A 25,624-nucleotide genomic window follows, 5' to 3' on the forward strand; every position below is an offset into this window, starting at 1 on the left:
GTGTGAAGTTCTTAGTGTGTGTTCTTGGCTCATTTTATGAACTTCTTTGGATCTGGGTGGGGTCTCTAACTCCTGGCTCTGGTCTGGGGTCAGGGCCTCACACAGTGTACCTCTGAAGGAAATGCTTGCTGGGGGCATGAGGGAGTTCATGAGGACAAGGCAGCCTCTCATGTGTCTGCTCTCTTCCTTAGAGTCATGTTTGGGTGCTTCTGGGTCTGACTGAGCACAGAGGAGGAAGGGGATTAGCTGAGAAGCTGCCAGGGACTATAAGGTGTGCAGAACTTGTGGGCAGGAGTGATGGCAGGGGGTGATCAAGCAGAGAACAGACCCTGAGTATGAGGAAGGAGGTGGGTGAAACTTCGGCTGAGGGAGAGTAGTGAAACTACATCTTGATGTCAAGCCAGTGACCCTTGCAGGGTAGGAGGGAGGTCAGGGAGCAGAAGTGGTGTCCTGCATTAAATGGGTGCTGTATTAAGACTACAAGGAAGCACATGAGTCCATAGGGGGCTCAGAGACAAGGGGGATGCAAGAAGACCCTGGGATCGAATGTGTAGCACTCGTAGGGTGATAGGAAGTGTTGGCATAAGCCACTTCATAGAAAATTCTTATAATACAATAGAAAAACCTGAAGTTTCTACAGCTCTGCTATTGTTTATTTCTCATGTTTCTGCAATGCACAAGATACACTTGCAATCCAGAACTGTCCTTTCCCGTTACCTCATCTATCAAAAGCCCAGCCACAATGTTTGGAAGAAAGTTAAAAAAAAAAGGCTTTTGAGCAGCCACAATAGATGGCTAACACCCTATCACAAAGCCACGCACTGGATCATGGGAGAGCCCCTCTGGTCTCACAGCCCCATACGGCTTTTAGTGAGTCAGAGGCAGCTGGGACCCTTGGGCCGGTCTAAACCAAGCTCTTCAGAGGTCTATTGAAGGGATTCAGGGAATGCTTACAGGAACAAAAATAGGAAGTACAGACGAGCCTCAAAGCCACTGGAAAGTTCCTAACCATCCGCCTTCTCTGGGCTGCACGGTTTCCTGTTTGCCTCTCCGCAGGCCTCTGCCCTGTTCTCTTTGTAAGACCAGCTTCCTTTCCTTCTGCAGGGCCTCGCAACCCCATCACCTGATCTTGTGCATGGCATTTGCTTCTCATATTGTGCCCACTACCTTTCCTTTAAGGGAACTGGGTCTACCACCAGTTCCCTTATTTATGGGTGAGTTGCTTTCATTTGTTTGTCATATTGACGTATAGTTGATTTACGATGTTGTATTAGTTTCTGGTGTATAGCAGAGTGATTCATCTATATGTGTATATATATATATCCTTTTTCATATTCTTTTCCATTATGGTTTCTTAGAGGATATTGAATATAGTTCCCTATGCTATACAGTAGGACCTTGTTATTTATCTATTTTATATATAGTAGTTTGTATCTGCTAATCCCAAACTCCTAATTTATCCCTCCCTCCCTCACCCCCCTTTCCTCTTTTTTTTTTTTTTTTTTTTGCGGTACACGGGCCTCTCACTGTTGTGGCCTCTCCCGTTGCGGAGCACAGGCTCCGGACGCGCAGGCTCAGCGGCCATGGCTCACGGGCCCAGCCGCTCTGCGGCATGTGGGATCTTCCCGGACCGGGGCACGAACCCGTGTTCCCTGCATCGGCAGGCGGACTCTCAACCACTGCACCACCAGGGAAGCCCATTCTGCCCATTTTTTGATTGGGTTTTATTTTTTGTTCTTGTTGTTATTGAGTTGTATGAGCTGTTTATGTATTTTGGAAATTAAGCCTTTGTTGGTCACATCGTTTGCAAATATTTTCGCCCAGTCCATAGGTTGTCTTTTCCTTTTGTTTATGGTTGCCTTTGCTGTGCAAAAGCTTATAAGTTTGATTAGGTCCCATTTGTTTATTTTTGCTTTTATTTCTATTGCCTTGGGAGACTGACCTAAGAAAACATTGCTGTCATTTATGTCAGAGAATGTTTTGCCTATGTTCTCTTCTAGGAGTTTTATGGTGTCATGTCTTATATTTAAGTCTTTAAGGCCATTCTGAGTTTATTTTTGTGTATGGTGTGAGGGAGTGTTCTAATTTCATTGATTTATGTGTGTCTGTCCAGCTTTCCCAACACCACTTACTGAAGAGACTGTCTTTTCTCCATTGTACACTGAGTTGCTTTTAGGTCAGAATTCCACCCTTTGTCCATAAGCAGAAGCCCAAGTGTGTGAGTGGGTGGGGTAGCAGCAGGGTAGGCAGGTAGAATGACTTGCCTATTTGAGTAATATTGGAGGTCTACAGGCCATCTTCCAAAGGATTTAAGAAACACTAATGGGACCCTGCATTTCCTCATTAGTCTGCAGATTTCTGTGTGGCTGGAGTGCACGGTACATGGGGTGGAGTGGTGGGGGGGCAGCTGGGAAGGAACATGAGATTTGGGTCCCCAGGGTCTTTGCCTGGGTCACAGGGCCACAGAAATCCATTCAGTCTGTTTAGACAAATTACTCGGGGAATTATCCATTTCTCACTGAAGGTTTGGCCTAGAGCAAAAGGCAGAGGCTGGCTAGAGAGAGATGGAGAGTGGGGACCTGCTTTGCGTTAATGAGGCAGGTGGGTCACCAGCCCCGTAGTCCCCCCATCCCGGGGGCACTTTGCTCCTCTTCTCTGGGGAAGGCTCTTTACTGGCAGCCTCCCAGGTGGCCACCAGCTCAGCTCTGTTTGCAGGTAGAGACCTCTTCCTGGCCTGGCTCACTTTCCCCACAGTGACTCTGGCTCCTGGTGTTTTGTTGGCATTAATTATAGACAGCAGCAAAGTGCCCAGATGCCACAAGTGACTTTTTATTTTTCCATCTCACCTGATGCCTTTGTTGTTTGCTCTATTCTGCCCTGAATCTTTGTGAAATCTTGACATTTGCAACCCCTCAAATGGCTCACTTCACCTTTAGTTTCATCTGATGTCAGTTCCCGTAAGCACCTGTGGTCTCACGGGATGGCTCTTGTTTCTCTTAGCATCTCAGGGTCTCCTTCTCCTGGACACCATCCTTGCATATTACCACTCCTTCTCTCTTCCTTAGTGGATTTCTCACTTTTTCCCTCTTTACCAATTCTTACTTATGCACACCCCCCCACCAAAACTTGATTAGGGGAGCTCATTTTCTCATCATAGATCTTGTCTTAACCTTGGGCTGAGCTGAGTGTGAGCATGAAGTATGAAAACTCAGACTCCCAGAACTCTAACTCATTTCCACTAGAAACGTTACACACGGTGAGCAAGAATGTGTGTGAGGGAGGGACTGGAGGAGAGGAGCATTAGAAGAATGGGCAGAGTTTTCCACTGCTGGGAGTTTATATGGTATAGTAGTCCTGGAGATAGCCTGCCAAGACTGTTCAAAAGCCTGAGAAATTTGGAAACTTTTTGACCCTGCAATTTGATTTCTAAGACTGATTCTTAAGGAAATAACCATGGATTTCCCCCAAAGATTTAGTTTTACGTACTATTTGTAATATGCAAAAAAAGTTGAAGATGACTTAATTGTCCAGGCTTTGAGCACAGGGGCATATACTACAGCTAATCAAATGATGCTGCAGAAGGCTACTAAATCATGTCTAGCTTTATTGGATCCTTGTAAAAAATCTGGATAACAAAATAAAACCAGGAAGGGGGGACTTCCCTGGTGGTCCGGTGGCTGAGACCCCGTGCTCCCAATGCAGGGGGCCAGGGTTTGATCCCTGGTCAGGGAATTAGATCCCCGCATGTGCAGTGAAGATCCCTGCATGCTGCAACTAAGGCCCAGCACAGGCAAATAAATAAATAAATGTTAAAAAACAAAGACCAGGAATGGTGTGTTATCTGTAGTCATCTGGGGTGGAGAAGAGTGGGTGACTTTTTCCTTCTTTTGACAATTATATTTTCTAAAATTTTTAGATTAAACATACGTTTCTTTGGCACTAAGAAAAACAACAGTTGCTTTAAAAACAAACGCTATCCACCCAGCCAACCACAATAATACACAGGTTGAAAATTTAGGTTCAGTTAAAAATCTTCCTCCAATAAATTCGGAATTGAATTCACATTTGTAAAATTATAAACAAAATACTACAGGTCAAAGGGAGACCAAGTTGGATGCATTTGTTAATGGACATCAGTTGTCCACAAGCCTTAGATAAACACAAGACTCAGGGCCAGAACTGTTGCTTTCTTACCCTTGCTTTTCTTACCAATAATAGCAAGTAGCACAAGGATTAAGTGATTGTAGTAGAGTTTGCTTTGCTTCATCTGCAGCTCACTCTGAAATTGCTCAGCCCCAGAAGGGGTAGGTCTGGGTGAACAGATGGCCAGGTTGAGCCCTGGGAAGGAGGCTGTAGTTCTGGAAGGGGTTCTGAAGTGGCCGGAGTGACCAGGGGTGGGAGGAGCGAGGGTGTTTACCCTCCTGCGTGTGTTAACATATGTGCCTCTGATGCTTAGCTGCCAACTTGGCTTTGTTTTCTTTTTTAACTTCCTGCAGGCAGAGTAGAGTGAACTGTGTAGAGATCTGCAAAGAGCAGCTTAGAGAGAAGCAGTGAAGTCCTGGACCGCAGCTGAAATGAACTGGTCCACTTGAACCTGCCCAAGCCCTGGGGCAAGGCCTCTGTCGCAGCGCTGAGGTAAGAGCACTCGAATCCCAGCTTGGGGACAGAGAGGGCAGAATGCCTCCTGTTGTGGGGTGGTGAAAACCTCCTCTTCTCAGGCTCAGGAAAGAAGGGGCAGTCGTTTCTGGTTCAAACCATCGGCTTCCATCTCAGCCCAATCGGAGGCAAGGTCATTTGGTGGCTAAAGAGGTTTTGATTTTTCAGACTAGGTCTTTTGGAATCTTAACAGGATGTTGTATTTTTTCAATTGCTGGTGAAATTTGAACTCCAAAGGGAATGAATTTATCCTCCAGGTAAGACTGCACCAGATTCAGGGGAATGCTTAACGTTGGTGCAGCTGCTCTGTTCTGCAAGGGAAGTCAAACTTTCAGGAAACACACACACACTCTCTCTCTCTTTCTCTCTCTCCTATCCAAGGAAGATAGAGTGACAGAAATTACGTGGGGAGGTTGTTGGAAAACATTCCATTAAGCTCACTGAAAAATGACTTTAAGGGACATCCCTGGTGGCACAGTGGTTAAGAATCCACCTGCCAATGCAGGGGACATGGGTTTGACCCCTGGTCCGGGAAGATCCCACATGCCACGGAGCAACTAAGCCCATGCGTCACAACTACTGAGCCTACTCTCTAGAGCCCGCGAGCCACAACTACTGAGCCCTCATGCCACAACTACTGAAGCCTGTGTGCCTAGAGTCCGTGTTTCGCAGCAAGAGAAGCCACCGCAATGAGAAGCACGCGCACTGCAACGAAGAGTAGCCTCAGCTTGCAGCAACTAGAGAAACCCTGCACACAACAACGAAGACCCAACACAGCCAAAAATAAATAAATAAAATAGAGGATACAGGGCATGCAGGTCTTCAAGGGCCTGGCTCAGGTTCTTTTCCATGGCCATGGCAGGCTCCTTAACATCCAGGGTTTTGCCCAGTTCATCTTGGGACAGCTTTTGCATGTCCTGGAAGAGGGCACAGTCACTGTGCTGGTTTTGCATCGTCAAGAGATGCTGGGCGCCCTCAAGCTTCTCCACAGCGGACTCGTGGAAGAAGTGACCCACACCCTCCAGAGCCGCATCCCTGAGGGAATATAGAAGCCCAGAGAGAGATGGCAGAGGAGTAAGATGTGGAGATCACCTTCCTCCCCACAAATACATCAAAACTACATCAACATATGGAACAACTCCTACAGAACACCTACTGAACGCTGGCAGAAGACCTCAGGCTTCCCAAAAGAGCCGTGTGGCTGACAGGGTCTTGGTACTCCAGCCTGGTGTCAGGCCCGAGCCTCTGATGTGGGAGAGCCGAGTTCAGGACATTGGAACACCAGAGACATCCCGGCACCACGTAATATCAATCAGCAAGAGCTCTCCCAGAGATCTCCATCTCAGTGCTAAGACCCAGCTCCACCTGATGGCCAGCAAGCCCCAGTGCTGGACATATGCCAATCACCTAGGAAGACAGGGACACAACCCCACTCATTAACAGAGAGGCTGCCCCAAATCATACTAAGTTCACAGACACCCCAAAACACACCACTGGACACAGCCCTGCCCCCCAGAAAGACAAGGTCCAGCCCCATCCACCAGAACACAGGCACCAGTCCCCTCCACCAGGAAGCCTACACAACCCACTGAACCAACCTCACCCACTGGAGGCAGACACCAAAACCAACAGGAACTACAAACCTGCAACCTGTGGAAAGGAGACCCCAATCACAGTAAGTTAAACAAAATGAGAAGACAGAGAAATACACAGCAGATGAAGGAGCAAGGTAAAAACCCACCAAACCAAACAAGTGAAGAGGAAATAGGCAGTCTACCTGAAAAAGAATTCAGAGTAATGACAGTATTTTGGAGAGTAAATCCAAAATCTTGGAAATAGAATGGAGAAAATACAAGAAATGTTTAACAAGGACCTAGAAGAACTAAAGAGCAAACAAACAATGATGAACAACACAATAAATGAAATTAAAAATTCTCGGGATGGAATCAATAGCAGAGTAACTGAGGCAGAAGAACGGATAAGTGACCTGGAAGATAAAATAGTGGAAATAACTACTTCAGAGCAGAATAAAGAAAAAACATTCCAATTATAGGGGTCCCAGAAGAAGCAGAGAAAAAGAAAGGGCCTGAGAAAATATTTGAAGAGAGTATAGTTGAAAACTTCCCTAACATGGGAAAGGAAATAGTCAATCAAATTCAGGATGCACAGAGAGTCTCATACAGGATAAATCCAAGGAGAAACACACAAAGACACATTAATCAAACTATCAAAAATTAACTACAAAGAAAAAAATATTAAAAGCAGCAAGGGAAAAGCAACAAATAACATACAAGGGAATCCCTATAAGGTTAACAGGTGATCTTTCAGCAGAAACTCTGCAGGCCAGAAGGGAGTGGCAGGACATATTTAAAGTGATGAAAGGGAGAAACCTACAACCAAGATTACTCTACCCAGCAAGGATCTCATTCAGATTCGACAGAGAAATTAAAACCTTTACAGACAAGCAAGAGCTAAGAGAATTCCGCACCACCAAGCCAGCTTTACAACAAATGCTAAAGGAACTTCTTTAGGCAGGAAACACAAGAGAAGGAAAAGACCAACAAGAACAAACCCAAAACAATTAAGAAAATGGGAATAAGAACATACATATAGATAATTACCTTAAATGTAAATGGATTAAATGCTCCAACCAAAAGACATAGGCTGGCTGAATGGATACAAAAACAAGACCCATATATATGCTGTCTACAAGAGACCCACTTCAGACCTAGGGACACATACAGACTGAAATTGAGGGGATGGAAAAAGATATTCCATGCAAATGGAAATCAAAAGAAAGCTGGAGTAGCAATTTGCATATCAGACAAAATAGACTTTAAAATAAAGACTATTGTAAGAGACAAAGAAGGACACTACATAATGATCAAGGGATCGATCCAAGAAGGAGATATAACAATTGTAAATATTTATGCACCCAACATAGGACCACCTCAATACATAAGGCAAATGCTAACAGCCATAAAAGGGGAAATCGACAGTAACACAATAATAGTAGGGGACATTAAAACCCCACTTTCACCAATGGACAGATCATCCAAAATGAAGATAAATAAGGAAACAAGCTTTAAATGACACATTAAAGAAGATGGACTTAATTGATATTTATAGGACATTCCATCCCAAAACAACAGAATACACTTTCTTCTCAAGTGCTCTATTCTCCAGGATAGATCATATCTTGGGTCTCACATCAAGCCTTGGTAAATTTAAGAAAATTGAAACTGTATGAAGTATCTTTTCTGACCATAACGGTATGAGACTAGATATCAATTATAGGAAAAAAAATGTAAAAGATACAAACACATGTAGGCTAAACAATACGCTACTAAATAACCAAGAGATCATTAAAGAAATCAAAGAGGAAATCAAAAAATACCTAGAAACAAATGACAATGAAAACACGACGACCCAAAACCTATGGGGTGCAGCAAAAGCAGTTCTAAGAGGGAAGTTTACAGCAATACAATCCTACCTCAAGAAACAAGAAACATCTCAAAAAAACAACCTAACCTTACACCTAAAGCAATTAGACAAGAAGAACAAAAAAACCCCCGAAGTTAGCAGAAGGAAAGAAATCATAAAGATCAGATCAGAAATAAATGAAAAAGAAATGAAGGAAACAATACCTAATATCAGTAAAACTAAAAGCTGATTCTTTGAGAAGATAAACAAAATTGATAAACCATTAGCCAGACTCATCAAGAAAAAAAGGGAGGAGACTCAGATCAATAGAATTAGAAATGAAAAAGGAGAAGTTACAACTGACACTGCAGAAATACAAAGCATCATGAGAGATTACTACACGCAGCTCTATGCCAATAAAATGGACAACCTGGAAGAAATGGACAAATTCTTGTAAAAGCACAACCTCCTGAGACTGAACCAGGAAGAAATAGAAAATATAAACAGACCAATCACAAGCACTGAAATTGAAACTGTGATTAAAAATCTTCCAACAAACAAAAGCCCAGGACAGATGGCTTCACAGGTGAATTCTATCAAACATTTAGAGAAGAGCTAACACCTATCCTTCTCAAACTCTTCCAAAATATAGCAGAGGGAGGAACACTCCCAAACTCATTGTGCGAGGCCACCATTACCCTGATACCAAAACCAGACAAAGACATCACAAAAAAAGAAAACTACAGGACAATATCACTGATGAATATAGATGCAAAAATCCTCAACAGAACACTAGCAAACAGAATCCAACAGCACACTAAAAGGATCATACACCATGATCAAGTGGGATTTATCCCAGGAATGCAAGGATTCTTCAATATACACAAATCAATCAATGCGATACACCATACTAACAAACTGAAGGGTAAAAATCATATGATAATCTCAATAGATGCAGAAAAAGCTTTTGAAAAATTTCAACACTGATTTATGATGAAAACTCTCCAGAAAATAGGCATAGAGGGAACCTCCCTCAACATAATAAAGGCCATATATGACAAACCCACAGCCAACGTCGTTCTCAATGGTGAAAAACTGAAACCATTTCCTCTAAGATCAGGAACAAGACAAGGTTGCCCACTCTCACTGTTATTATTCAACATAGTTTTGGTAGTTTTAGCCACAGCAATCAGAGAAGAAAAAGCAATACAAGGAATTCAAATCATAAAAGAAGAAGTCAAACTGTCATTATTTACAGATGACATGATACTTCACATGGAGAATCCTAAAGATGCTACCAGAAAACTACTAGAGCCAATCAATGAATTTGGCAAAGTAGCAGGATACAAAATTAATGCACAGAAATCTCTTGCATTCCTATATTCTAATGATGAAAAATCTGAAAGAGAAATTCGGAAACACTTCCATTTACCATTGTAACAGAAAGAATAAAATATCTAGGAATAAACCTACCTAAGGAGACAAAAGACCTGTGTGCAGAAAACTATAAGACACTGATGAAAGAAATTAAAGACAATACAAACAAATGGAGAGATGTACCATTTTCTTGGATTGGAAGAATCAACATTGTGAAAATGACTCTACTACCCGAAGCAATCTACACATTCAATGCAATCCCTATCAAATTACCACTGGCATTTTTCACAGAACTAGAACAAAACATTTCACAATTTGTATGGAAACACAAAAGACCCCGAATAGCCAAAGCATTTTTGAGAAAGAAAAATGGAGCTGGAGGAATCTGGCTCCCTGACTTCAGACTATACTACAAAGGTACCGTAATCAAGGCAGTATGGTACTGGCACAAAAATAGAAATATAGATCAATGGAACAGGATAGAAAGCCCAGAGATAAACCCATGCACATATGGTCACGTTGTCTTTGATAAAGGAGGCAAGAATATGCAATGGAGAAAAGACAGCCTCTTCAGTAAGTGGTGCTGGGAAAACTGGACAGCTACATGTAAAAGAATAAGATTAGAACACTCCCAAACACCGTATAAAAAATAAACTCAAAATGGATTAAAGACCTAAATGTAAGGCCAGACACTATAAAACTCTTAGTGGAAAACATAGGCAGAACACTCTATGATATACATCACAGCAAGATCCTTTTTGACCCACCTCCTAGAGAAATGGAAATGAAAACAAAAATAAACAAATGGGACCTAATGAAACTTAAAAGCTTTTGCACAGCAAAGGAAACCATAAACAAGACAAAAAAACAACCCTCAGAATGAGAGAAAATATTTGTGAACGAAGCAACTGACAAAGGATTAATCTCCAAAATATACATGGAGCTCATGCAGCTCAATATCAGAAAAACAAACAACCCAATCCAAAAATGGGCAGAAGACCTAAATAGACATTCCTCCAAAGAAGATATACAGATTGCCAACAAACACATGAAAGAATGCTCAACGTCATTAATCATTAGAGAAATGCAAATCAAAACTACAATGAGGTATCACCTCACACCAGTTAGAATGACCATCATCCGAAAATCTACAAACAATAAATGCTGGAGAGGGTGTGGAGAAAAGGGAACCCTCTTGCACTGTTGGTGGGAATGTAAACTGATAGAGCCACTATGGAGAACAGTATAGAGGTTCCTTAAAAAACTAAAAATAGAACTACCATACGACCCAGCAATCCCACTGCTGGGCATATACCCTGAGAAAACCATAATTCAGAAAGAGTCATGTACCTCAGTGTTCATTTCACACTATTTACAGTAGCCAGGACATGGAAGCAAGTGTCCATTGACAGATGAATGGATAAAGAAGATGTGGTACATATATACGATGGAATATTACTCAGCTGTAAAAGAAACGAAATTGAGTTATTTGTAGTGAGGTGGATGGACCTAGAGTCTCATACAGATTGAAGTAAGTCAGAAAGAGAAAAACAAATACCGTATGCTAACACATATATATGGAATCTAAAAAAAAAAAAAAAGGTTCTGAAGAACCTAGGGGCAGGACAGGCATAACCACCCAGATGTAGAGAATGGACTTGAGGACACGGGGAGGGGGAAGGGTAAGCTGGGCCGAAGTGAGACACTAGCATGGATATATATACACTACCAAATGTAAAATAGATAGCTAGTGGGAAGCAGCACAGGGAGATCAGCTGGGTGCTTTGTGACCACCTAGGGGGGTGGGACAGGGAGGGTGGGCGGGAGGGAGACGCAAGAGGTGAGAGATATGGGTACATATGTATATGTATAACTGATTCACTTTGTTATAAAGCAGAAACTAACACACCATTGTGAAGCAATTATACTCCAATAAAGATGTTTAAAAAATAAATTGTTGGTGACCTGAAATTGGCTATAGTGGGAAAATTGATACCACAGAAATTAGCTTTTGCTGCAAACCAGGGCTTTTTTGTTTTGGAGATTCAGATTACCAGCACACCTCTGGTTCCAGTGCTTGCTCTACCCCGGACATGCTGGGAGGCATGGGGCAAGTCCCTTCACCTGTGCATCCCTTGATTTCTCTTCTGTGAACAGTAGGTGCTCAATAAGCATTAGTTGAATAGATGAATAAGGCTGAGGTTCTGTTCTTATTATTCCATAAGTTAAGGTCCCATAAGACAGTGAACATGAAGTGTTTTTCATATTGTGAATTTCCCTGCCTGTGGAGGGAGGGCTTTAATTGGTTGGTGAGCCTTTTGTGTATTGATGAAGTGAAGTTGGCTGACACTTCCCTTTTTGGCTCTCGCCTCTTGGGAAATCTGTGAATTACTGACACCCTTTCATAAGGGCAGATGAAAACTCTCCATTTACTGACCGACATCTGGGGCAAATTTCCTTCCTGGAAAAATCAAGAAGTCAAGAGTAGCGTGAAAAGGAAGCCCTGGCCCTGCTGGGTATGAGAGCCAGGGCTGAAATCAGAGCTTTGGACTCAAGCTTTGATGGTGGGGTGGGGGTGGAGGAGGAGGGGCAGGTTCAGCGGAGCAGGGGCACTTCCTGCCAAATGTGAATGTTAAACAAAAGCCTCTTTCTTCAAGGCCCTGCTGTCAGCAGATTAGCGCTAATTAAATTAGCATAATGGAGCCCCCGCCTCTGCCCTCTCCCTCTGCTTTTTTCTGAACCTTCTGGCTCCTTTTCCCAACCTCCTTTAAGTATCTTGAAAGAGGGGATGGGGAGAAGGCAGGGCATCAGTTAAGCACCAGTGTACTGTGTGGAAGTGTAGTGTGTAAAATTACAGAAGTGGAAAGGACTATAGGGGCCACCTGGTGCCACACTTTCATTTTAAGAAGCCAGTTCACACAGCCATGGTTATCGGTGCCTGAGGTGAAGGTGTGTGCTCCAGGGGAGGGAGGGACATGGGCTGGTGAGACGGGCACTGCTCCTGAGGCCACTTGCTCACGGAACCTTTGCGTGTCCCTGGCACGGGGACATGGGGGTGTTCTCCAGGTGCCAGCCCTGTGTCCCCCTCCTCAGCCCCTCCCCTGTGTCTGCTGCCCCAGCCCCAGTGCACTTCATGACGTGCCCCTCCAGTGCACTTGGAGTTAAGTCTTCTTCCTCATCAGAGGCTTGGCTTTCTAGGTCAGTGAAACCAATTGAGAAGATGTTATCTGAGGATATTTAAAGTATATATACACAAGGAAGGGTAGAGAAGGGCGTTGACTGATCTCACAGTGGTTCCAGGATCTGTGCTTGCGATCTGGTCTCTAATTCTGCAATGACCTACCTAACAAGGTGGGTATTTCTATCCCCATGTGGCAGATGTAGAAACTGCGTCTCAGAGGTAAAAGAGACTTACTTGCCCAAGATTTCACAATTCAAAAGTAACAGAGATGTAAACTAAGCCTGTCTGTGCCCTCTGCAGCTTCTCAAAGTTCCTGAGTGTTCTTTATAGTAAGTACTTGCCCCCCAGTACTTGTTCCCCCAGGCTCCTTTCCCTCATCTCTGAGCTATGGGAACAGCTGCAGCTCAAAGTGCTCGGAGTTTTATGAAAAGCTTCACTGTTCCTTTCAAACCCCAATGGCTGTTCCCTGTGCAGTAACATAGCATCAGAGTGAGGGAGCATGCATAGAGTGCTGAAGTGTAGTCCCCTCATTCATGGGATGCCCCAGGCAGTGAGGAGGATTCTCCTGGCCCCAGGCCTCTCAGACAGTGAGAAGGGGGGGGGGGCGCTTCTCGGCCTCTGTACTCTCAGTGCTCTTTGCAGGGGAATGTACCGAGTTAGGTCTGTTTGGTTTTCCTCCATGTTTAAACAAGAGATTATTCCTCTGGTAAGAGGGATTTAATTCAGTTTTATAGATATTTACTGAAAGCCTGCTGTGAACCCAGCCAAATATCCTGGCCTGTTTGGGCAAGAGATTCTGGCCCAGCCTTGGGCACATGGATGTGACAAGGGACACGGGAGGAGCTGCCTACATCAGAATATGAATTAGGGCTGAAAGAGTTCCTTGGAGAGCTAGTAGGTTGGCCTTCCCGTCTTATATCTGAGGAAGGGGGGCCCAGAAAGGGAAAGGGCCTTGTCTGTGACACAAGTGGAGCTGGAGTCTGTTCTGAATGTCTGGTCAGGGTCTGTCCCACCAAACCACTCTGGCTGTAGAGGGAAGAATGTTCAGGGGAGGAGGTACAGCCCGCTCTCTGCCTTAGCCTGTCTGGCCCAGTACTTGTGATGGGCTGGGCTTGCCTGTTAGAGGAATTTGTGGCAATGGCAACCCAGCAGGGAGAGGGTGTCATCTCAGTGATGCCGGAGATCCCCTGGCATCCCAGTGATTCTTTCAGATTCCTCCTCGAGGCCTTGCTTAGGACAGGGGTCTTCACGCTGGAAAGTCACTATTGTGGGAAGGCATCACAATGCAGAGAAGAGTGCCCCAGCTTTGAAGACGTTTGATCTGGGTTTGAGCCTGGCTTGACCGTAGCTGCATGACTACCTCGCCCTTCTGACTCAGTTTCCTCATATGTAAAATGGGCTGAATAATACCTACTTTGAGTGAAGATTAAAAATTATTTTTATAATGTTCTTCCCATAAAGTAGATGCTTATTAAATGATACCCATTTTTTTTCCATGCAGCTCTATTAAGGTATAATTGAGAGACAAAAGCTGCATATATTTAAATTGTACAATTTGGTGAGTTTCGACATGTATACACTTATGAAGTTCTCCGCACAAGTCAGGTTAATGAGCATAACCATCAACCCCCCAAGTTTCTTCCTTCACCTAATCCCTCCCTTCTGCCCCTCTCCATGTCCTGCCTCCCATCCCTAGGCAACCACTAATCTGCTTTATTGCTATAGATTGGTTTGCATTTTCTAGAACTTTACATAAATAGCACAATACAGCATATGTTTTTCTTACACTCAGCATAATTATTTTGATATTCATCCATGTTTGTGTATCAGTAGTTCATTCCTTTATTGCTGAATAGTGTCTCACCATATGGAAATACCAAGATTTGTTTATCCATTCATCCGTTGACAGAGTTTTGGGGTTGTTCCCAATTTTTGGCTGTTAAAATAAAGCCTATATATATATATATATATATATATTTGCAGCAACGTGGATGGACCTAGAGATTATCATACTAAGTGAAATAAGTCAGGCAGAGAAAGACAAATATCATTTGATATCACTTACATGTAGAATCCAAAAAAATGATACAAATGAACTTATTTACAAAACAGAAATAGACTCACAGGCATAGAAAACAAACTTATGGTTACCAAAGAGGAAAGTGCGTGGGGAGGGATAAATTAGGAGTTTGGGATTAGCAGATACAAACTACTACATGTAAAATAGATAAACAACAAGGACCTACTGTATGGCACAGGGAACTATATATATTCAATATCTTGTAATAACCTATAATGGAAAAGAATCTGAAAAACAATATACATATATATATACATATACATATAACTGAATCACTGCTGTACACCCGAAGCTAATACAACATTGTAAATCAACTATACTTCAATAAAAAGGTGTTCTGTTTGAAAAAAAGCCACTATAAGCATTTGTGAAAAATCTTTTGTGGGGCATATGCATTCTGTTTGGGTGAATACCTAGGAGTGGAATGGCTGGGTCATATGGTAGGTGTATGTTTAGCTTCTTAAGAAGCTGCCACGCTTTTTTCTAGAGCAGTTGTACCAGCTTATACTTCCACCAGCAGCGTATGAGAGTTTCAGGTGCTCCACTTCCTTGTCAACACTTGGTGTGGTCAGTCTTTTTAGTTTTAGCTATTCTAATAGGTGGGTAGTGATAGCTCATGGGTTTATTTGCATCTCTCTGAAGATTAATGATGTTGAGCATCTTGTCATGTGCTTATTTGGCATCTGCATATCTCCTTTGACGAAATGTCTGTTCAGATCTTTTGTTCATTAAAAAAATTGGATTGTCTTCTTATGATTGGATTGTAAGAGTTCTTTACAGGGAAGCTTTCAGGATGCAAAGGTATGTGACTTGGGTCTTAAAGGAAATTATAAGTTAGCTAGGCAGGGGAAGGGCAGTCTAGGTAAAAGTTTGTATGTGCAGAGGCACGGAGATACAGAATGTCATGGTGCATACCAAATTGTAAGTCATTTGATTGGAGCCCTGGGATTTTTGGAGTAGAAGGATATGGGCTGGAATCCCAGATGCCCTCTTACTGGCTGTGCACCTCGTTTATTTATTTATTTTTAACTTTTAATTTGGAAACAATTATAGATTCAGGGGGAGTTGCGAAGATAGTACAGAGAGGTCTGGTGTATCCTTCATTTAGTTTCTTCCACTGGTTTCATCTTATACAATTATAGTACAATATCAAAACTAGGAGTCTGAGGTTAGTACAACTGTGTGTGGAGCTGTGTCATCTTCTCATATGTTTAGATTAGCGGAGCCACCGCGGTAATCAAGGTATGGAACTAGTCCTCCACACAAATGTCTCTCTCGTGCTACCCATTCATCATCACGCTGGCCCAGCCCTTTCTCCCTTTTCCCATCCCTATAATTTTGTCATTTTGAGAGTGTTCTGTAAATAGAGTCATATGATATGCAACCTTCTGAGACTGGCTTGTTTTCACTCATCATAATGCACTTCAGGTCCATTTGGGTTGTTGAGTGTACCAATAATTTGCTCTTTTTTACTGATGAGTGGTATTCCGTTGTATGGATGGATCACAGTTTCACTATTGACCTAATGAAGAACATTTTAGTTGTTTCTAGTTTTTGACTATAACAAATAAAGCTGCTATCAACAATTGTGTACAGGTTTTTATGTGAACATAAACTTAATTTTTTAATTGATTTTTAAAAATAAATTTATTTATTTTTGGCTGCGTTGGGTCTTTGTTGCTGCGCGCAGGCCCTCTCCAGCTGCAGCAAGCAGGGGCCACTCCTTGCGGCAGCGTGCGGGCCTCTCACTGCAGTGGCCTCTCTTGTTGTGGAGCGCGGGCTCTAGGCGCGCGGACCTCAGCAGCTGTGGCTCGCGGGCTCGAGCACAGGCCCAGAGGTTGCGGCGCACAGGGCCCAGTTGCTCCGCGGCATGTGGGATCCTCCCAGACCAGGGCTCAAACCCGTGTCCCCTGCATTGGCTGGTGGAGTCCCAATTACTGTGCCACCAAGGAAGCCCATATAAATTTAATTTTTCCAAAAAAACAGAAGCCCAAACATTTTTTCTGTATTTTTCCAGGATAAATGCTGAGTTGTATGGCAAGTGTATTTTTAACTTTTTAAGAAACTGCCAGATTGTTTTCTACAGTGACTGTATGGTTTTCTGTTCCCACCAGCAGTGTAGGAAAGATCCACTTTTTCCATGTCCTCATCAGCATTTGGGGTGTCCTATTTTAATTTTAGCCATTCTAATAGGTGTGCAGTGGTAGCTCATTGTGGTCTTCATTTCCATTTCTCTAGTGGCTATAGTTGTGTGACTCTTAGCCTTTCTGCTCTCAGGTCAGGTCGGCTGTATGAATCTAGACTCCAGCCTGTACCTTTTAAGTGTGAGAAGCAAAAGGCCCTAGTGCTGATAGCCCCTTCCCACCATTTCTGGAGCTGCCCTGGAAGGCTGGCTTCCCTTGTTTTCTGATCCAGTTAGCCGGCTACAGGATCTTCCTTCATTGTCCTGGGTGGCTCCAGGAAAGTGATATTTTATAGAGCTGAGTATTTCTCCAGGGGAGGTTTTTTTTGTTTGTTTGTTTCCCATAGAGGAGCAAACAACCTGTAAGTGTTGATTTTTTACCTCCACCCTGTCCCTCCCTGGTCCCTGTGTGCCAGCATCTGTACTTACTGGCAGCTGAGCTGGAGAAACCTCTGGAGCTGACCCAGGATGACTTTTCTCAGTGTTTGGAGGTCTGAGGTGCCAGGGGAAGCTGCCATGGCCTCGGGCCCTCCCTGTGCCTACAATCTTCTCTTCTTTTCACTTACAGATCGAGAGGCAGCTTTAATGCGCTGGGGAAAATAATAATGGTAGCTGAGAATTATATAGCACTTATGATGTACCAGGTACTAAGTGCTTTATGTATATTTACTCATTTAATTCCCACAACAACCTGACAGATCTGGGTTCCAGGTGCAGAGCCTCAGTTTCCTCACCTGTAAACAGGGCGGTAACAATCCCTAGTGGATAGATTGGGAGGGCTAAGTAGGAGTGGTGTAGTGACTTACCCCCCTAGAGAACACTGGTTCCCTCTCCTCTACAGGGGCCCTTAACAATCGTGAACACCCAGCTGTACTGCCGTGCTGCACTGAAAGAAAGTGGGTGTCTGTATCCCTTGCTCCACTTCAGTCAAAGATGAGTGTCCATTCACTCATTCAGCATCCAATCAACTTTAAGAATGAGCACCTACTGTGTGCTTGCTTCTGTACTAGGCACTGTGAGCCCCAGAGCTACAGTCCTTGACCTCATGCAGCACGTGGTCTACAGAGAGAGACAAATATGAATTTAATAATAACACAACTGAGTGTAAACTCATGAATTGTGGGATTTCTGTAAAGGCAATTCTCTGGTGCTGTGTGAGTGAACCAGTCTGACATCGGAGGATGCGTCCTCGGGGAAGTGATTCTGGCTTGGAGTCTGATTCCTTAGCCTTGATCTACTGCAGAGGCCCATGTGGAATGTTCTATAGGATCAGCTCACTTTAAGCTGCGTCCTGACTATAGACTGACCTGATGCCTGGCCATCCCAGTGCTCTCCCCCCCATAACAACCCAGACTATTCCATGAGGTTACCCATCCCCAACCATTCACAGCTGCTGCTGACCCCATGGGGACCGAGACTAAGCTCAGGGCCACACCTTACAGGGCTGGGTCATCCTTTTCTGTTGTTTCTTTGTTTTTGAATGTGCTCATGACTCAGTCAACTTATTACACAGTGAGCCACCGTGGTAGAGTTATTCGTCAAACAGATTTTTTAAAAACCATCTTTATTGAGGTATAATTTATATTCCATGAAATTAACTTGCTTTAAGTGTAAATTCAGTGATTTTTCGTAAATTTACTGGGTTGTGCAACAATTACCAAAATCCAGTTTTAGAACATTTCCATCATTGGTTGGGTCATCTTCAAACGGAAAAGGCAAGGGATTATTTTTCACGGCAATAGCTCCGTAACTCCTTTTTATGGAATTAGTTCTGTGCTCCCAGCAGGAGGATCTCATTAATTAATTCAATTAGTATTTACTGAGAGCCTGCTGGAGCCCACAGCTGGGCTAGGTGCAAAAGGCAATAAAGAGAGAAACAAGTGGAGATGGCTGCTTCCCTGTGGCTGACAAGCTTCCTATTGAAGATACATTGTTAAATGTAACCCTCCTGCAGCTTACAGTTTGCTTGTGGCTGCTGCAGGGCAGGTGATTATTTTCTACCTTGTGGCTCGTAATTGATGAGGCAAGGGCCTTGCTTTTGCATTACCTGCTATTGTACTGAAATTATTGGCCAAGCAGAAGGAGGGAAGTGTACTCTCCAACATCTGCAAACTGCTGTAGGCGTTGGCAAGCCTGGATGCAGGATCTGGGAAGAGAGGGGATTGGATTGGGTGTGCTGTTTGCAGTGCGAAGATTCGACAGGTGGACTTGGGGTGAGCGGTGAGGTGTACTGAAGGAGGAAAAGAGTGCGGGGAAAGTCAGGGAGTTGCGGCTCACCAGGTGGCCTACAGCTTAGGGGTGCCTCTGCGTGCAGTGGGGTGTTGCTTGGAGGCGTGGCGGTAAGGCGGGAGTGCAAGCTTGGATGCTAGACTGAGGAATTTGGACTTGGTGGAGCAAACAGGGAAGATGCTATTTTAAGTCTTGGAGGAGGGCTGTGACTATTCAGAGCTGGGCTTGGGAGAGTAATCTCGCGTGAGCTGAGAGATGGGAAGTGGGCATGGGTTAGGAGGCTATCGAGAGCGTCTTAACGTTAGGTGACGTGGACCTGATGCGAGCAGGAGAAGGGCGGCAAGGAAAAAAGAAATGGGTGGGAGAGAAGATCCTGCCAGGTAGGGGAGAAAATCTCTCTGTCCCAACCCCTTCTCCCAGGTTCCATACCTGCCTTACCCAGCTGCCTTTTGCACTTCAACCAACCGCTCAGGCTCAGCCTGTCCAAAGCCCCCTCCACGTCATGCTTTCCCCTTGCCTGGCGTACTTTTCTCTCCCTGTCCCATTCCTCTTGCCCAGGAGGAAGGAGAGGAGCCAGAAAGAAGCGGAACGCTGTCCCTTTGGAAGGCAGCGCCGTAGAAGGTAGCGGCAAGAGATTTCCAGGGAGGGAGGTGCCAGATGCGAAGGAGGTGAGTGAGTGCGGGCGCTGAAGACGGGCCGGGGACTCAGGTACTCGTGTGAGGCGAGTGGGGTGCCTCGGGTGCAAAATTTAAGGAGGCACTGGGTGCCAACCCGGCTTGCACAACCCTGAGAGTGAGGGTCCTGGACTAGGTTCCTGGAGAGAACCGGTAGTTGGGAGGACGCCGGTGACTTTGGAGAAAGCATTAGCTTTCAAAAAGTTAAGGACCGGGCTTCCCTGGTGGCGCAGTGGTTGAGGGTCCGCCTGCCGATGCGGAGGGCACGGATTCGTGCCCCGGTCCGGGAGTATCCCGCGTGCCGCGGAGCGGCTGGGCCCGTGGGCCACGGCCGCTGGGCCTGTGCGTCTGGAGCCTGTGCTCCGCAACGCGGGGTGGGGGGGCAGTGGGAGGCCCGCGTATCGCAAAAAAAAAAAAACCCAAAAAACCCAAAAAGTTAAGGACCAGGTGTGGAACGGTTTCTTCAGAAGAACACCTTCCATAGGAAGCTTCCTGAAGCTGTCTGGGGGCCTGCCTGTCTGCTTTCTCCCCACCCCAAGACAGCCCCTCAGTGTCTCCACGGACTCTCTAGGCTTCCTGGAGCACAATGTGAAGACCACTGATTAAGCCTAGCCCCCCATCTTACCAGAGAATTCTGAGACCCAGAGAAGTACATGACTTTGTCCAAGGTTACACAGGGAGGGGTGACCTTAGGGGTCTTCTTTACTTTGATTTATCACCTTCAGTTGCTTTAGCTTCTCTTTTCATTGTTCCTCCCAATCTCCTCCTCCCTCTTCCAACTGTGAGAATTGGCAACAGTTGATATTCAAGGACTCATCTATATTGGAGGACTGAGGGCTAATTCTGAGAAGTCTGTTTCTAGAGTGCCTGCTGCCTACCAAGCACTCTTGTAGGGGCTTTCCCATTCATTATTGTATTCATATAAGGACTTTCAAAGTACTTGTCATTGTCCCATTTTCCTGATGAGAAGACTGAGGCTCAGAGAGGACAAGGGCTGGCTTAGATTTGCATGGTTACTAACTGGTGCTGCCGGACCCAGAGCCCGTGTTCTTCCTCCACCACGTATCTCTTTAGTTATTCATACAACTGAGTGCCTTGAGGCCAGGCACTAGTTTGGTGCTGGTATGGTACAAAGGAGACAAAAATCCTGCTGAAACTTATTCTGCTTGTCCCCCTGCTTGTGCAGGGGATTGACCTGTGCTTCTTAAGGTCCGCTGCCTCGGGGTCTCTGGGCTGCCTGTGGTGGCTGCTGTGTTTGGGGCTGTTGCTGAGATACTGTCCGCGGCCTAATTCATTCCTCAGCCGTGTCTCACGGACTCCTTTCTCTGTGCCTCTGGGTCACTGAAACATTCCACTGAAATCACTCATAGGTGACATAGGCAGTTTATTCTCCAAGGAACACGGTTTCCCCTACATTTCTTAGCTTTTATCACCAGCCATTTCCTTTGGCCACCACCCGTGTAAAGAGCTCTGACTCAATCCCATGACTTAGCCCTGATAAGGCAAGTTATTTTGGCCTCCTCTGCCCTCAGCCCCAGTGAGAATTTGGACTCAATGTTTGCACTTCTCGCTTTAGACTGTTTGTCAGAGTTTGTGGAAAAAGCCATGTATTATTAATGCCTTGGCCGGGAATGGCTGTGCCCTGCCAGGTTGTCATGTGAGCCCTCTGAAAAGCCCTAGGCTGCAAGGCCCCAAGCTCTCCTGGGCCCAGGGGCTTTGGTGGGAAATGTGATCCTATCCTACAGAAACTGCAAACAGCCACCGAGGGTAGAGAGGAACTTGGAAGGGGTGGATCGGGGTCTCACCCAGGAATTCGTAACTGCTTAGAGAGTGTCTCATGGGGCTGATTCCATTCTGCTTCAGTGGGACCCGCGGTTTGTTGAAGGTCTTTTAGTCTGATGTCCTCCTCCCCCATAAGACAAAAATGAGCTGATTTAAAATCAGCTAAGTAATATTAAATATTAAAATCAGTTGAGTAATATTTAGAGATCTGTCTTACAGTGGGTGATATGCTGGCCACTTGAAATCAGTGATGTAGTTTTAATCCTCAGAACAAGTCTTTGAGGTGGCGCTTGTTATCTCCATGTAATGGATGAGAAAACCACCTCTGAGATGTCAAATGAATTACACAAGGTCATGCAGGTGGTAAGGAGTAGAGATGGGATTCGAACCCTGGTCCATCTGGGCCAAAAAGCTCATGTTCCTTTCAGGACATCGTGAGCCAGCAGACATAAAATATTTCCCTGACCTCCTCTGGTTTATCCCTATAGTTGGTCCCAGCTCCTCTGTCTCTCATCTTTGTGGCTTCCCATCTCTCTGTAAAGATCTTCTGGAGCTTGTATTCCAGTGGAGACCTGACTAGAGTTTAGTATTAGTTGGGTCAGGGTTTGGTGGGGTAGATGGTGAGGCTGCAGGCCAGCCCAGGGCTGAGGAGAAATGGCCTCTGGCACCTTCTCCTCTGTCAACTGAAATGGCTCCTCTTCATGCCCCATCAAAGCTCCTTTTTAGTGCTAGGAGCTCAACTCAGAGTTGAGAGAAAATAATCTATCACTTGCTTGCTTAGAAAACCTCCATCAGTCCTAGTTTTTTTCCAGGATAAACTGGGACTAGATACACTTATGTCTGGGGCAGATAATCTTGTTGAACCCCATTTCCCATCCCTGAAGCTCTCATACTCTCACCCTTCACAGCTTCTCACCATTCCTTAAGTACAACAGGCCCACTTTCATGACTGAGCCTTTGCACTGTGGTTTTTTCTTTTTTCTTTTTTTCTGTTGGGCTTACCTCTTTCTGCCTGGTAAGCTCTTATTCATCCTTCAAAACCCAGGATGAACTTTACCTTTTCTGACTTCCTCTAGCAGAGTTGGTACCACCCCAGCTCTTAGTTCCTAATGCCTTACTTGATCTTTCCACCTGTCAGTTTATGGGTCTTCCCCTTTCTCTAAGGCCTCAGAGTAGGAACTGGACCCTATTTATTTCTATATCACCTGTACTTGGGGCATATTTGTATGGACAAATGCATGAGGACTCGTTAATTAAACTATTTAAGTATGAGTCGCAGGTGGCCCCACTTTAACTGAAATGCAAGGTCACTGGACTTTAGAGAAAGAGATGCGATAGGGTAAGGCTGTGGTGCTATTAACTGATTGACAGGTGGGCCAGGCAGTGTGCTGCGAGCATTCCTGCAAATGGACCCCATTGCAGAGAGAGAGGGTCCCAGAGGAATGAAGTAATAACGCAAAGCCTGGCAGTTGAGGAGCGAAGCACGGCCTGCCCGACTCCCCAGGCCAGCCTCTTCAACCCTGTTCCCAGCCTGCCTCCCAGGAGAGCTAGGTACAGACCTGGAGAAAAAGTGGGCATTCTGAATGGTCCCAAAAGGAAGGGGAGGCAGGTGGCATATGGGGGGGGGGAGCAGAAGCAGAGGCAGGAGGAAGTCCAGGGCAACCTTTCTTTCCTTACTGTGGCGCTGGGGGCGTCTTGCTGGCCAGAGCTCCTGCCTGATGTTAGCTCCTGAGGATGCAGTCGAGCTGAGTCCGAGAGTGAATTTGGAGCCGGGACCGGTCATTCTGTGCCACTGGGCCTCTTGCCCATTTAACTCCTCCTTCCCCTGCGGCTGGGTGTAGGCACTTATACTTTAGAGATGGTCAGATCTGAGCTTAAATCCTTGTCTCACCCATTTTAACTGCAAATTTTGTAGCACTCAGCGAAAATAACAGGGTTGCTGTTATTATTATGTTGCAGTGATGATGACACTATTGACGGGGTTTGTGTTAAGTGGTTTATGGCATTTCATTTATTCCTCTGAATACCCTAAAGGTAGATGCTGTTATCATTCTGAAGTCACAGGTAGAGGACTGAAGCGCAGAGAGGCTAAATAACTTGCCCAAGGTCACATAGTGAGTAAATGATGGAATCAGGTAGTGGACCCAGGTTTGCCTCACCTGATCCACTAGGCCGCCAGTCTCCAATTTGCCTCATCTTAGTCACCTGGGGCTCTCTGATTCCGCCTGGCTGGGGCCTGGGGAGCAGTGGATATAATAGGTACCCAGGATGATATTAAGATCTGGGAAGTTCAGGAAACACTATATGGTACTTTCCTGCCTGTAAGGTGTGACACCGCTGGCCCACAATAAATATTAGCTGTGAGTATTATGACATGAATTGATTGAAAAAATATCATGCAAAGACTTTCATCTTTTAAAAATTCATTAGTCCTAGGACTAGATCTTAAAGGTAGAAGTCAAGGGAAGTAGATTCTGGATCAGTGAATCTACATTCTAAAACTATAAACTCAGCACTATCGCATGGAATGAGCTGCCTTCAAAGATCCCTGTTGCTCCTGTTCAATCAATCTGTGACAGCACATAGCGGGTGTGCTTTAAGGACCTGGGGCCAGGTGTGTGTCTGCCCTCTGCACGCATGCGCTGGGGAGGACTTGGGTGTGTGAAGGTTCCAGCGGAGCTTGAGTTTAGGAGCTATGCAAAGTCAGAAATGATCCCAACTCTGGGAGGGAAAGCAGAGGCCAAAGCATGTATATATTTTGGGGCCATAGCTTCCTGTGTTGTGTCCTGGGCAACCTGCACTGGTCTCCTCCATAGCTTCTGAGCCTCTAGACCCGCAGTCCTGCCATCAGGGCGCTGGGCACTTCATGTTTCTCAGGGACTGCTGGCGGGCAGATGTCTTTCTATCTCTTCCCAGTGTTCCCAGGTCTTCTTGTCTTTGTTTTTTTTTTTTTAAATTCTGACTTCCTTGCAGTTAGAAAGTCAGAATTTTTTTAAAAGAAATTAATTAATTAATTAATTAATTTTGGGCTGTGTTGAGTCTTCGTTTCTGTGCGAGGGCTTTCTCTAGTTGTGGCAAGCGGGGGCCACTCTTCATCGCGGTGCGCGGGCCTCTCACTATCGCGGCCTCTCTTGTTGCGGAGAACAGGCTCCAGACACGCAGGCTCAGTAGTTGTGGCTCACGGGCCTAGCCGCTCCGCGGCATGTGGGATCTTCCCAAACCAGGGCTCGAACTCGTGTGCCCTGCATTAGCAGGCAGATTCTCAATCACTGCGCCACCAGGGAAGCCCTTGTCTTTGTTTTTTTGTTTTTTTTTTTTGCGGTACACGGGCCTCTCACTGCTGTGGCCTCTCCCGTTGCGGAGCACAGGCTCTGGGCGCGCAGGCTCAGCGGCCATGGCTCACGGGCCTAGCCGCTCCACGGCATATGGGATCTTCCCGGACCAGGACACGAACCCGTGTCCCCTGCATCGGCAGGCGGACTCCCAACCACTGCGCCACCAGGGAAGCCCCTTGTCTTTGTTTTTAAGTTCTCAAGGCCCATCCTGTGAGCACATACATTACAGTTCATGGTCAGGGAATGTTGTCCCGTGAGAGCCTGGAGAAAGGCTTGACCCCTACCCTGACCCATTGATCTTCTGTTTCCAACCTCAACCTTGATGATAAAACTCAGCCTAAGCTTTCTTCCAGACTAAGAGCAGTCGGTAAGGCCCTGCTAAAAGCGGAAGGAAACCCACTGAATGATTGCCCAGGATACTTCTGTTTCTAAGATCCATGATAATAGCTGCCACCTTGAACACTGATTGTGTGCTGGGTGTTTCTTTTCTCATTTAAATCTCCCCACAACCCTATGGTAGAGGTAACACTATCCCTGTGTAGAGACGAATAAACTGAGGCCCAAGAATTCAGCTAAGTTGCCCTAGGTGACAGAGCCAGTAAGCAGTGGAGGTGGACTTCAAATCTAGCTCTGTGTGACTCACAAGTTAAAACTTATTATGTATATATAATTTTGGCTTATTGGAATAATAGGAAGTTTTGCTTC

General features: G+C 45.2%; 1 protein-coding gene across 2 annotated transcripts in view; it reads left to right on the forward strand.

The window, feature by feature from the left end:
- The window catches only part of ST6GAL1 (ST6 beta-galactoside alpha-2,6-sialyltransferase 1), a 134,580-nt gene that overhangs the window by 21,382 nt on the left and 87,574 nt on the right, over window positions 1–25,624 (forward strand). For both annotated transcript variants that reach the window (XM_067738370.1, XM_067738371.1), the window contains exon 2: window positions 4,497–4,635. The gene's annotated coding sequence lies outside the window, so the exon portion shown is untranslated. The remainder of the gene's footprint in view (window positions 1–4,496; window positions 4,636–25,624) is intronic.

Source organism: Pseudorca crassidens, chromosome 5 (genome assembly GCF_039906515.1).
Source record: "Pseudorca crassidens isolate mPseCra1 chromosome 5, mPseCra1.hap1, whole genome shotgun sequence".
NCBI classification, from domain to species: domain Eukaryota; kingdom Metazoa; phylum Chordata; class Mammalia; order Artiodactyla; family Delphinidae; genus Pseudorca; species Pseudorca crassidens.